Genomic DNA, 13,053 nt, shown 5'->3' with positions numbered 1-13,053 from the left:
AAATGTGCAATTGGCAAACATATTTAAGGTAACTGAAATATGGATCAATTATAACAGTAACTAAGCATTTGCATACTGGCTAAACAGTACCTGGGAAGATCAGGACATATAATTCAAAAAGAGCTGTCTCTCTGTCTTCCTGGCTAAGACTGAACCCAAAACCAGTAAAATCCAAATGAGATAAGCTCCTGGGCCAATCAGAGCCCAGTCAACAAGATTTTAAATATACTGCTTCTTGCTTCCTTTTTGTGTCAAACTAAAGAAAAAAAAACAAACACTCTGTAACAGCTTTAAGCATAAACATTCACCATCTGCTGGCCAAATAGGAGAAATACACTTCAGACATAAAACAACTACATTTTACAGGTTTAAAACATTTACTTCACACCTCCCACCTTAAGAGAGAGACCCCGGACTGTGGCCTCCACAGATCACTGATTGGGTCTCGATAGTCCAGTGTCTGGGTGGTTCTGGCTTTTCTTTTCTGGAGAGGCCATCAGCTCTGCCACATTCATTGCCCTTCCGGTGCTTATAACAGACGTTTTTTACCACACTCAGTACATGCTAATGGTTTTAATCCTGTATGCTTCAATTTCTGAATAGTGAGGAGTATCTTCTAACAGAAGCCTTTACCACACTCAGCACATATGAATGGTTTTACTCCTGTGTGTATTCTCTGGTTCTTTGTTAGCTGTGTTTTATGAATAAAGCTTTTTCTACATTCAGTGCATGTAAACGGTTTCTTCCCTGAATGGATTCTTTGCTGCTTTGACAACAATTTCCGGCAACTGAAACTTTTCTTACACTCCTTACTTGAAACTGGTCTCTCTTCTGGGTGCAATTTTGCATTTCTTGTGGAGCTTTCTTCCTGGTTGAAGCTACTGTCATAACCAGGACTTGGATATACTATTATCACTGTTTTTTTGACGTTCTGTAATGTTTACTTTATTGCTACAGCTTTTCCCATATCTTATACTTTTGCATAGTCCAGGTTCTTTACTATTTTTTAGGTGCTGCATTAGCTCCTTTTTCATACTGTAGTTTTTCTCATACTTAGAGCATGTAAAATGTGTGTTATACATGTTGTTCTGTTTCCCCCTTTTGACTGAAAGTGTTTTCACAGTCTGTACATTTAGATGGTCTCTCTTCAGTGTCAGATCCCTCTGATAATGTCTCTGCTATGAGGTCAGGTATGGGCTTACTATCCTGACACTCTTCTGGTAGACTGTGTACAGTTAGCACCATAGATGTACAGTTTGCATAGGCCTTTAACATATTTATATGAAAAGTACCCTGCTTTCTATCTTGAGAGTCCATAGATATAACAGTTTGTATCATTCAGGCACCTTATGACCTTGTAAGTTCACGCCCAATTTGAAGTTTATTCTGACGAACTATGATTAAAACAAGTACCTGCAGGCCAGTGGTGTGATGGTAAATGTTTAACAGGCTCTCTCCCCGGTCCACCTCTGCACCCCCCAGCCATCTCTGCACACCCCTCCCCCCAAAATTGCAGAGCTGGCTATAGCCGGGGAGAGAGCCTGGGGGGGGGGGCAATGCATTACTCTCTCCAGGAAAAAAAAAATTAAATGCTCCCAGGTTCCAATCTAATTCATGTTTAATGTGGGATAAAATGCAATAAATAAGTAAATATAAACTTTTAACGTTGAGCACCTGATTCTCAAAGTGGACATATTCCAAACACTGTAATGAAAATAACATGATTTTTTTCTACCTTTATTGTCTGGTGACTTTGTTTTTCTGATCATGCTGGCCCAGTATCCGATTCTGCTGCTATCTGTCCTCTTAACTCCGTTTTCAGAGCTTCCTTTCCATTTATTTCTTTACTTTCCTCCTTGCTTATTCATTTCTTGCCCTACATCCATAAGTAAAAGCTGGGTCCTCTGCAGACTTGACTGTCCAGTGGATCCAGCTTCTGCCTATTTTCTCCATCCATGTGCAGTTTTTCTCCTCTCTTCCTTTTCCCTCATCTCATCTCCTTCCTCTCTTCCCTCCCCTCCATCCATGTCCAGCATTTCTTCTCTCGCCCTTCCCTCTCCTCCATCCATGTCCAGCATTTTTCCTTTCCCCCCTCCATCCATGTTCATCTCACTTCCTCTCTCTTCTCTTCCCTCTCCTCCATCCATATCCAGAATTTATTCTCCCCCTTCCCCTCCATCCATGTGCATCTTCTTCCTCTGTTTTCCCTCACCTCCATCCATGTCCAGAATTTCTTCTCTCTCCCCACCATCCATGTGAATCTCCTTCCTGTTTTCCCTTCCCTCCCCTCCATCCATGTCCAACAGTTCTCCTCTCTCCCTGCCCTACCCGCCATCCATGTCCAGCAATTCTCCTCTCTCCCTGCCCTCCCCTCCATCCATCCATGTCCAGCAATTGTTCTCTCTCCCTGCCCTCCCCGCCATCCATGTCCAGCAATTCTCCTCTCCCTGCCCCCCTCTATCCATCCATTCTCTTCTCTCCCCTGCCCCCTCTATCCATCCATACCCAGCAATTCTCTTCTCTCCCCTGCCCCCTCTATCCATCCATACCCAGCGATACTCTTCTCTCCCCTGCCCCCTCTATCCATCCATACCCAGCGATTCTCTTCTCTCCCCTGCCCCCTCAATCCATCCATACCCAGCGATTCTCCTCTCTCCCCTGCCCTCCCACTCCCAGCCATGTCCAGCGATTCTCCTCTCTCCCCTGCCCTCCCACTCCCAGCCATGTCCAGCGATTCTCCTCTCTCCCCTGCCCTCCCACTCCCAGCCATGTCCAGCGATTCTCCTTCGCCCCCATCCTCCCCTCCCATTCATGTCCACCTGCCCACCTTCTTCTCCCCCCAACATCCCCCTTTTTCTTCCTGCTACAGTGCCACCCTGCGTGGTTTAAATCTTTTTTATTACCTCCGTCACAGCGGCCGCATCATTGAAAGCTCTGCCCGTTTCTAGCCGTCTTCCCTTTGTGAGTTTGTTCCCTCAGAGTCCCGCCCTCGCGGAAAGAGGAAATTACATCAGAAGAAGGCGGGACTCTGAGGGAACAAACTTACGAAGGGAAGGCTAGAGATGGGCAGGGCTTTCAATGACGCGGTCGCTGCGACGGAGGTAAATAAAAGATTTAAACCCCCCCCCCCCCGCAGCGCGGGGCGGGCGCAGGCAAACGAGGGCTGTGGGAGGTGAGGTAAACGGGGTAACCATGGCTTGTGGTGCCCTCCTGCCATGCTTACCTCATTTACCGGAGCCGGCTCACCGTGCAGAACAACCGGCTCGCAAGATCTTAGAAAATTTAACAACAGGCTCGTGCCCTCACCACTGCTGCTGGCCCTCATTAAACTCTCTGTTTCAGGTCTTACAGTTATACCAGGTCTTTTGCTTAGTCTGGGCTGCCTGCAAGTTATCTCTGACAAAGCTCACAAGTTCTTCTAATCTCTGCTGCATGTTTACATATTCAATTACAGGGGTGTCAGAGGTATCAACTTTCCCCTCCCAATGTTCTCTTATTAGGTCAAGGGGCCCTCTCACCCTCCAGCCATAAAGCAACTCAAATGGGGAGAACCCTATAGACTCCTGAGGTACTTTTCTGTATGCAAACAGTAGATAGGGTAAGTATTTTGCCCAGTCTTGGTCTCCTGTTTCTACAAAAGTCTTTAACATGCGTTTTAATGTATCATTAAATCTCTCCACCAACCCATTAGTTTCAGGGTGATATGGTGTGGTACATACAGATTTCACTCCACAGTGTGCCCACAGATTTTGGATCAGCTGAGACATAAACTGTGTCATTTGGTCTGAGAGTATTTCTTGTGGATATCCTACCTGGGAAAATATTTCTAGCAGGTCAGTGACAAATTTCTATGATTCTAGGGAGAATAAGGCTACTGCTTCAGGATATCTGGTAGCAAAGTCCACCATAGTCAATATATACCTTTTCCCAGTCCGGGTAGGGACAGCTAGATGACCCACTATATTCAGAGATATTCTCTCAAAGGGCTCACTGATAATGGGTAAAGGTTTCAAGAGGGCTGTGGGGTGATCTTGGGCCTCACCCATTCTTTGGCATGCTTCACAGGTTTGACAATAGTCAGCTACAGCTTGAGACACTCCCGGCCAATAGAAGTTTTGGGTCAGTCTGGTGCGTGTGCATGTCACCCTATGATGTCCTGCTAGTGGAATATCATGTGCAATCTAGTAGGAGTTCTCTGTTTGCCCTGGTCACTGAAAGCTGCTTGCCTGCTGGCCAGGACCTATTAGGATCAGCAGGATCAGTCTCTCTGTACAACAAGCCCCCTTTCCATAGGATAAGCTCTTCGCAAGTCTCACTGGTTGGTTAACCAGCTCTCTGCCTTAGGGCTTCCAGGTCAGGGTCAGACCGCTGTGCTTCCTGAAAAGCATGTCTCTGTCCTATATCAGTATCCATATCTGGAAGGGTCTCTGCTGGTGACTCTGACAAATCAGGATCAACAGTCTGATCAGTAGGTGTGTCAGTTGAGTCAGACTGTTCCATACTCACGGCCCTGGTCACCTCTGGAACTGGTGCTAATGGAAGCACTGGAGCGCCTCCTCCTGTTGTTTGGTCAGCTGGTCCCACCTGGACTAGCTCAGGATCTGGAACTGGAGAAGTGATCTCTGCTGCTTCTGCTTGTTGGGCTGCCCAGGCCTGACTATGGGTCACCTTAGCGAACATGCTGACTCTGCTATCAAGGGTAATATTCATTGGACCCATGTCGGACCCACACAACTTTGGTACCGGCATGTTTTTCATTAATCCTGCTTCTCTGTATCCAGGCATGGCACCCCAATCCATGAATACTCGAGTAATGGATATAATCTCTCTGGATCCATTGGCAGTGCACCCCGGTAGAATAGCATTTTCCGGCACTAGCTCTGGTCGTAACAGTCATGCTACAGCCAGTGTCCACAAGCCCAGCCACCTGGGTCTGGTTCACAGTTATTGCAGTGCTATAGTGTTGTGGAAATCCATCTGCTTGCTTGCATGATGAATGGCCAGTAACGTTTTGTGTTGTGACAACTGTGTGGGGTCTTTGTGGTAGCGGAGCCATCCACAAACACCGCCAGCCTTGGTTCAGGAACTGGAATGCTCTTTAGGTCACATTCAATCCGCTTTGAAATGACCTGTGCACCCACACTGGTAGCAAGGATGTTCATGGCTAAAGTCTTTAGGTTTTTGGGGAACACTGGAGGGTTTGCTGATAGTCACTGAGGCTGCAGGGATATTTGGCTTAGGGCCCTGGCTGCCCTTAGATCCTGGCTGCTGCAAATAAGGATGTCTTCTCTTTGCCAACCAGGGACAGTTAGCCATGAAGATGTTAGCCAACTCAGCCGCTTTGTCTGGAGTATGGGGCTGGTGATCTTAAACAACTTCCTTCACCTCTGGACGACAATGCTGCAGAAACTGCTCCCGGACCAGCAGGTTTTGACAGTCGTCCAGGATTTTAACTTCAGTTCCACTGGCCACTGCTGATATCTTAGCTGAATCACAAACTCGCTGTGAGTATCATCCGCTCCCTTTTGCAAAGTCTGGAACTTTAGTCTATAGGTGTCGGGAGTAATGGCATAACGGTTCAACAAGGCTTTTGCGCACCTCCTCAAACTGGGAGCATGGACAGTCCTTGGAATGCCTCAAGTTCTCTACCAGTGAGCTTTCCTCCCAGATAACACTCCCAGTCTTTCTGAGGAATCTCATGGAGGTGGCAAATTTTTTCAAAGGCAGTTAGATAGCTGTCTGTGAAAACAAGTTGGGCCCAATCTGGGCTGCGGATCCTGCCTCAGGCCTTGGTGCAGGGTTTGGGCTGGAGCTTTGGATATGAGCCATTTACATGTCCAGCATTTATTTCTGCAGCTGGAACTCCTGCTTCTGATGCTGCTCTTCCTCTTCCCATTCCTTTTGCCACTGCTGGAATTCACACCACTGTTGGTCTTCCTTTTCCTCTCGCAGCTGTCGCTGTTCCTTTAGATCTGCCAGATCTCAGCTGTTGTGGCATTTGGCCCTGCCAATTCATGGGCCTCTGCCCTCACCGCAGGAGAACTCTGTGCAGGTCGGTCCTGTTCTCCCAGAGGGCTGCTACCAGTAGCCATCAGCATGCTGCCAATCTCCTAACACTACCAAAAGAAATTTAACACAAAAGGGACCCTGTTACTGCTGCACTTGTTCACAGTGCTCTGTGTCTGGAGGTTTCAGATAAAAAAAAGTCTGAACCACTCAGTGGATGGTGACCCTCACGCAACACACTGAGCCTGACAGTCTCACCATTCTGCCACCAAAAAAGAAGATCAAAGGTCTATCATGAAATGCCTAGTCACCTGCCTGGGGTTACTCCACAGCCACTTAGAGGGTCTATCCCCAGCATAGCTCAGGTCCTTCTGCACCTACCACTTGTGCTGTACACTAGCACCCTCTTCCCACTGACGGTGAGTCTCCTGCACTCAAATTATCCCCAGTGATTTCTAGGTTACTGGGGCCACATTCCCAGTGGTCCCACAGTTCCCAGAAAGCACTCACAGACCCAACACACAAACCACCAGGATTCTTTATCCATCCAGACAGGCAGAACAAATAATTGTGTTTATTCTCAGGACTTGGAACAGTGGACAAAAATGTGCAATTGGCAAACAATAACAGATAACTGAAATATGGATCAATTATAACACTAACTAAACATTTGCATACCGGCTAAACAGTACCTGAGAAGATCAGGATCTGCAAAGAGATATATCTCTCTCTTCCAGGCTAAGACTGAACTCAAAACCAGTAATTCCAAATGAGATGAGCTCCTGGGCCATTCAGAGTCCAGTCAACAAGATTTCAAATATATACTGCTTGCTTCCTGTTTGTCAAACTAAAGAAAAAACACTCAGTTCTCTGTAATAGCTTTAAGCATAAACATGCACTATCTGCTGGCCAAATAGGAGAAATACACTTCAGAAATAATTAAAATAGGAAAATATCCAGTACATTTTACAGGCTTAAAACACACTGTTTCTTCACAAAAGGGCTTTCTTATGAAAGGCTAAGCGTGTTAGGGCTCTTCAGTTTATAGAAGAAACAACTAAGAGGGGATATGATAGAGGTCTGTAAAATCATCACCAAGTTGCAACAGGCAAATAGAGAACAGTTATTTATTTATTTTATTTTGCTGCATTTATATCCCACATTTCCCCACCTATTTGTAGGCTCAATGTGGCTTACAATATAATACAACTACAATCACATTGATGGAATAGAGAAGCAGAGTTATAACAGATAAGGTGCATGGGAATATTATGGCAATCATATTAACGGAGAAGAATTTCAGAATTATTGCTATTAAGGTTCATATGAAAATTATGTTGATTAAGAAGTGGGTAAGTGGATAACAACATAATATAATGATATCAAGACAAGGTATAATTGACCTTTCCAATGGTATATTGGGACTAGGGGATGCTCCGTGCAAGTAAAAAGTAACAGATTTAAAAAAAACATTAGAACATGTGTTATTTCGATCGTCACATTCAAGCAAGCTGTGGAAGATGTTGCTGGGAGATGTGGTCAAGGCACCTGGTATAGCTGGTTTTAACAGAGTTTTGAACAAGTGCCTGAAGGAAAAAACCTGTAAACAAGTATTCAAATAGACTTGGGGAAAGGCATTATTAGTCCCTAGAAATGACCAAAAGAGGAATGAATCTACTGTTGACTCAAACTGACTGTTAGAGATAGTTTATTGGACTTGATGAGCCATTGGTCAGACCCATCCAAACAGGTCTTCTCTTTCTGTCCAGTCCCCTCATGTTATGTAGGTAGAGGTGAGGGCAAGGTCTGCTAAATGTCTTCTTACCTACAGATGTAGTGCTTTGGGTTTACAGTCATCAGGAATGATGTGATTGGAAAATATTTGCATCTGCATGTACTGGAGGAATCGTGAGCAATGCTCCTGCTGCCTTGAGTTGCTCCAGCGTCTTTTCTATGGCTGTGGTAGCAGAAAGCATGAAAAATCTGAATATTTTTGAAGTGAAATAAAGGGAAAGGAGAGAACAGATTGAAATGCTAAGATGCTGCATGTTTTTTTTGATCGTGGCCCTTCTGGTTTACTGTTGTCAACCTTGATATGTGAACACATCATCAAAAGGAAATCCCAGACAAAGATAGAAAAGGTGTAAGAAACAGTAGACAGCAATTCTGTTTTGAGAATCATGATGCTTGACTCAAGTATCTCATGGGAGGAGGTGGGTATTTTATGCTCCTTGACCTCAACTCAGGCTGAGGTTTATCAAGGTTCAAGGATTCCAGCTCCTGAAAAGCATTTTTACTATTGGTAAAACATGTTTTAGAGCTGGGCTGGAAGTACCTCTGAAACACAGGATGATGGTGCTTCCTTCCTTTACTACAGCACGGAGCATAGAAATGTAGACAATAAGGGTTATGTGTATATGACACTGATAATACATTCCACACTTCAGAGCCAGGTCTGCCCCATATTCCTCATTACTGGCTCATTAACATTGTCTTTGCTGCTACTTACCTGCACAAGATTCATTTTTCCAGCACAGAATAGCATTTCAAGTATTTGCTTCAGCCTCCTGAATAGCTGTACACTGTGGTCTCCTTTCTGGCTTCAAACTGAGTGACCTGGATCCAGTGTGACCAGGGGGAAACCAATTAATGACCTTAAATTTAACCACTTCTCTCCACCTATTGTTGTTTGTTGCCTTAAATCCCTTCTAGCTGCAGAACCGATTGCAGATTAAGGATTTCTCTGAGTGCTGATCCATCAATATGATCAAAACTGAAACCTATGACTTATGACATAGTCACACATAATTCTTTAAACTGAGTATTTTGGGGCCTGCAGGAAATAGTAGACATCCTAGCATATACAAATCTCCAAATTGCAAAGACATTACTGATTTCTTGGTTTTCATTGTGATGGGTACTTAATAGTATTACATGTTGTTGATATTGTACTTTGCTAAGAGCGACTCTAGCTGTTAAGTAAACAAATTTAAATGAATTAATTAAAAATTATCTTTTACATAAGAACATAACAATAGCCATACTAGCTCAGACCACTGGTTCATCTAGCCCAGTATCCTGCTTCCAGCAGTGGCCAATCCAGGTCACAAGTACCTGGCAGAAACCCAATTAGCAACATTCCATGCGACAAATCCCAGGGCAAGCAGTGGCTTCCCCCATGTCCATCTCAATAATAGATTATGGACTTTTCTTCCAGGAACTTGTCCAAACCTTTTTTTAAACCCAGATAAGCTAACCGCTGTTACCACATCCTCCGGCAGTGAGTGCCAGAGCTTACCTGTTCTTTGAGTGACAAAATATTACCTCCTATTTATTTTAAAAGTATTTCCATGTAATTTTATTGAGTGTCCTCTGGTCTCTGTATTTTTTGAAAGAGTGAAAAATAAATTCTTTTTTACATGTTCTACACCATTCAGGATTTTATAGACCTCAATCATATCCCCCCTCAGCTGACTCTCTTCCAAGTTGAAGAGCCCTAACCTCTTTAGACTTTCCTGATATGGGAGGAGTTCCATCTCCTTTAAAAGTTTTGTCACTGTTCTTAGAACTTTTTTTAATTCTGCTATATCTTTTTTTGAGGTATGGCGACCAGAATTGAACGCAGTATTCAAGGTGTGGTTGCATCATTGAGTGATACAGAGGCATTATAATAATCTTGGTCTTATTTTGCATCCCTTTCCTAATAAATCCTAGCATTCTGATTGCTTTTTTTGGCTGCCGCCATTGAGTGCTGACTCCTATAGCGGATCCTATTATCAGATAGCTATGATTTTGATTATTCTTCCCAATGTGCATCACTTTGTATTTGTCCACATTAGGACAATTTGGATGCCCAGTCTTTCAGTTTCCTAAGGTCTTCCCGCAATTTTTCACAATCCATATGTTTTGAGAATTTTGAATAGTTTTGTGTCATCTACAGATTTAATCACCTCACTTGTCATTCTGATTTCCAGATCATTTATAAATATTTTTAATAGCATCGGTCCCAGCACAGATCCCTGCAGTACTCCACTATTCACTCTCCTCCATTGAGAAAAATGGTCATTTAACCTTACCCTCTGTTTTCTGTCCAATAACCAATTCCTAATCCACAGAAGGACATTGCCTACTATTCTATTACTTTATTAATTTTTTTAGGCGTCTCAAGAGGAACTTTGTCAAAAGATTTCTGAAAATCTAGATACACTACATCAACCGGCTCACCATTATCCACATGTTTATTCACACCTTCAAAGAAATTAAGCAAATTGGTGAGGCAAGACTTCCCCTAGCGGAACCCAGTCTGGTTCTGTCCCATTAAACCATGTTTGTCTAAGTGTTCCATAATTGTATTCTTTATAATAGTTTCTACTATTTTGCCCAGCACTGAAGTCGGGTTTTCAGTCTGTAATTTCCCAGATCATCTCTGGAACCCTTTTTAAAAATCAGCATTACGTTGGCCATCCTCCAATTTTCAGGTACTATGACCGAATGTATTTGTTAAGAACAGTCTCCTGATATTCAGCTGGCAGTGGGCAGCACTTTGCCTGCTGCCAGAGTTCAATCCGGATATTCAGTGCTGGACGTTTCCAATGACTGGCATTGAATATCTGGGTTTTTCAATTCCAGCTAGCACATGACCAGTTAAGCCATGGCTTAGTGAGCAAAGATAGGCCTGCTTTTTATGTGGCCTTATTTGCCTATTGAGCCTGGCTGGTTACGGTCCGAAACAGCAGGACATAACCGGTTATGACCCAACATTGCCATCTTTTTTTTTTTTTGCGCTAACTGGACGTTTTCAGCGGCGGTAACCTGTAAATGCTGCTGGAAATGACCGGTTATCCGCCGAGACATGAGTTAAAACAATTGGCAGCTTATCCTGATACATCATGCACTCTAAAATAGCCTGGAGCTGAGCTGCTTCATAATAAAGAACCAGATGAGGAACCCCCATCCTCCCATGCGTCCGCTCTAAATACATTCTCTCTCGCCGCACCCTAGGGGGTTTATGCTTCCAGATATAGAAGAAAAACTTGTGTTGAAGTCGCAAGAGAAAAAGTTTGGGCAAGCTAGCAAACAAATATAAAAACTTAGGCAGGACCATCTTAACACGTTCACCCAACCAAGCCAAGAAACTCAAAGGCCCTCCCAACGATCCAAATCAGACAGAACAGTATGTAACAAGGGGAATAATTAAGGTTAAACAACTGGAAAAGATCTGCTGAGATATTAACACCTAAATACCGAACAAAGGACAGCACCCTCTGGAAGGGAAACTGTCCAAATAGGGCAGTAAACTACAAACTCTCCACAAAGTATGGTTAAGCAGTTCTGATTTAGCTGCATTCAGGCAAAATCCAGAAACCACCTCATACTGGTACATCTGTTGCAATAAAATCGCCAAAGAGGTCTCTGGCTCCATGACCACAAACAATATATCATCTGCATAAAGCAGTTGCTTATGTTCCTCATCTCCCACATGCACCCCTCAAATCCCAGGATCAGCCCGACTGGACTGAGCCAAAGGTTCCATAACGAGCAAAAAATCAAGGGGGACAGTGGGCAACCCTGGCAGGTACCCCCCCCCCCCCCAAATAGGGAAAAGTCAGTGTATCAGCCATTAATATTAAGACATGCCACTGGGCTATCATACATAAGAGACAACCAGTGGAGAAAATTTCCAGCCATCCCAAATTTACGTAAAGTCGCCAACATAAAGGGCCACGAAACATGGTCAAAGGCCTTCTTCACATCAATTGCCAATGCAAAATGTTTCATTCAATGTGGAAACTTAAACGAGTAAAACCTTTCTTCCCGAGGGAAATATTCTGCAGCCTGGTACAATCAATGGTTCTAAGTCACCTAGACTACTGCAATGCAATCTATACTGGATGCAAAGAGCAAATCATGAAGAAACTCCAAATTGCCCAAAACACCGCAGCCAGACTCATATTTGGCAAAACGAAATACAAAAGTGCCAAGCCCTTATGAGAAAAACTACATTGGCTCCCAATCAAAGAGCAAATTGCGTTCAAAATCTGCACCCTGGTTCATAAAATTATTCACGGTGAGGCCCCAGTCTACATGGCAGACCTTATAGACCTACCAACCAGGAACACAAAAAGGTCTGCACGCACATACCTAAATCTCCACTACCCTAGCTGCAAAGGACTAAAATATAAAACAACATATGCATCCAGCTTCTCTTATATAAGCACACAACTATGGAATGCACTGCCAAGCGTCATTAAAACAATGCACGACCTAACAAACTTCCGGAAATCATTAAAAACCAACCTGTTCAAAAAGGCATACCAGAATGATCCAACCTAAAAACCCTGCAACACAATCGAAACTCCTACCAGAACTGGACAAAACTTAACTTCTCTCCTTGAATACTTAATATATTCTGTCATCTATGAACATTAATACTTGACCACTCTGTATTTCTCTTACCGGAATTGGCGATTGCCATCACGGTACTATGTAAGCCACATTGAGCCTGCAAATAGGTGGGAAAATGTGGGATACAAATGCAACAAATAAATAAAAAAAATGCAACTGCCATATCAAATCCAGAAGATGGCGAACATTACCCATAGGTTTTCTTCCCACAATAACGCTGGATTGGTCCCCATGAATCAAGAAGCATTTGCTATTGTTTTTACGGAGAAATGTCTATCTTGTCATCATAAGCAAAAATAAAAGCATAAAGCACAGCACTGAAATGTACAATACAGCATTGCAAATAATAAAGCAAGCTCTTGATCAAAGTCAAAAACATTTTGAATATAATCCTCCCCCTGACCCTCTCCTAACAGAGAGAATGCAAAACCTAGGAGGTTTAATACAACAATATAAACCTTGCAAGTTTGTCATTGTTTTCAATAGCATTTGCTATTGTTTGGACCAGTGGTTCTTGGCCTGTCTTCTGTTGTGACACACCTAACAGACAATATTCATGTATGTGATACGCTGAACACAAAAATTCACAGCTAAGAAAACAAAACTATTTCATTGTTTACCTACCATTCAATCCCACATCAA

The sequence above is a fragment of the Microcaecilia unicolor genome, chromosome 4 (assembly GCF_901765095.1).
Source record: "Microcaecilia unicolor chromosome 4, aMicUni1.1, whole genome shotgun sequence".
Lineage (NCBI taxonomy): Eukaryota > Metazoa > Chordata > Amphibia > Gymnophiona > Siphonopidae > Microcaecilia > Microcaecilia unicolor.
This window is presented reverse-complemented; position numbering follows the sequence as displayed.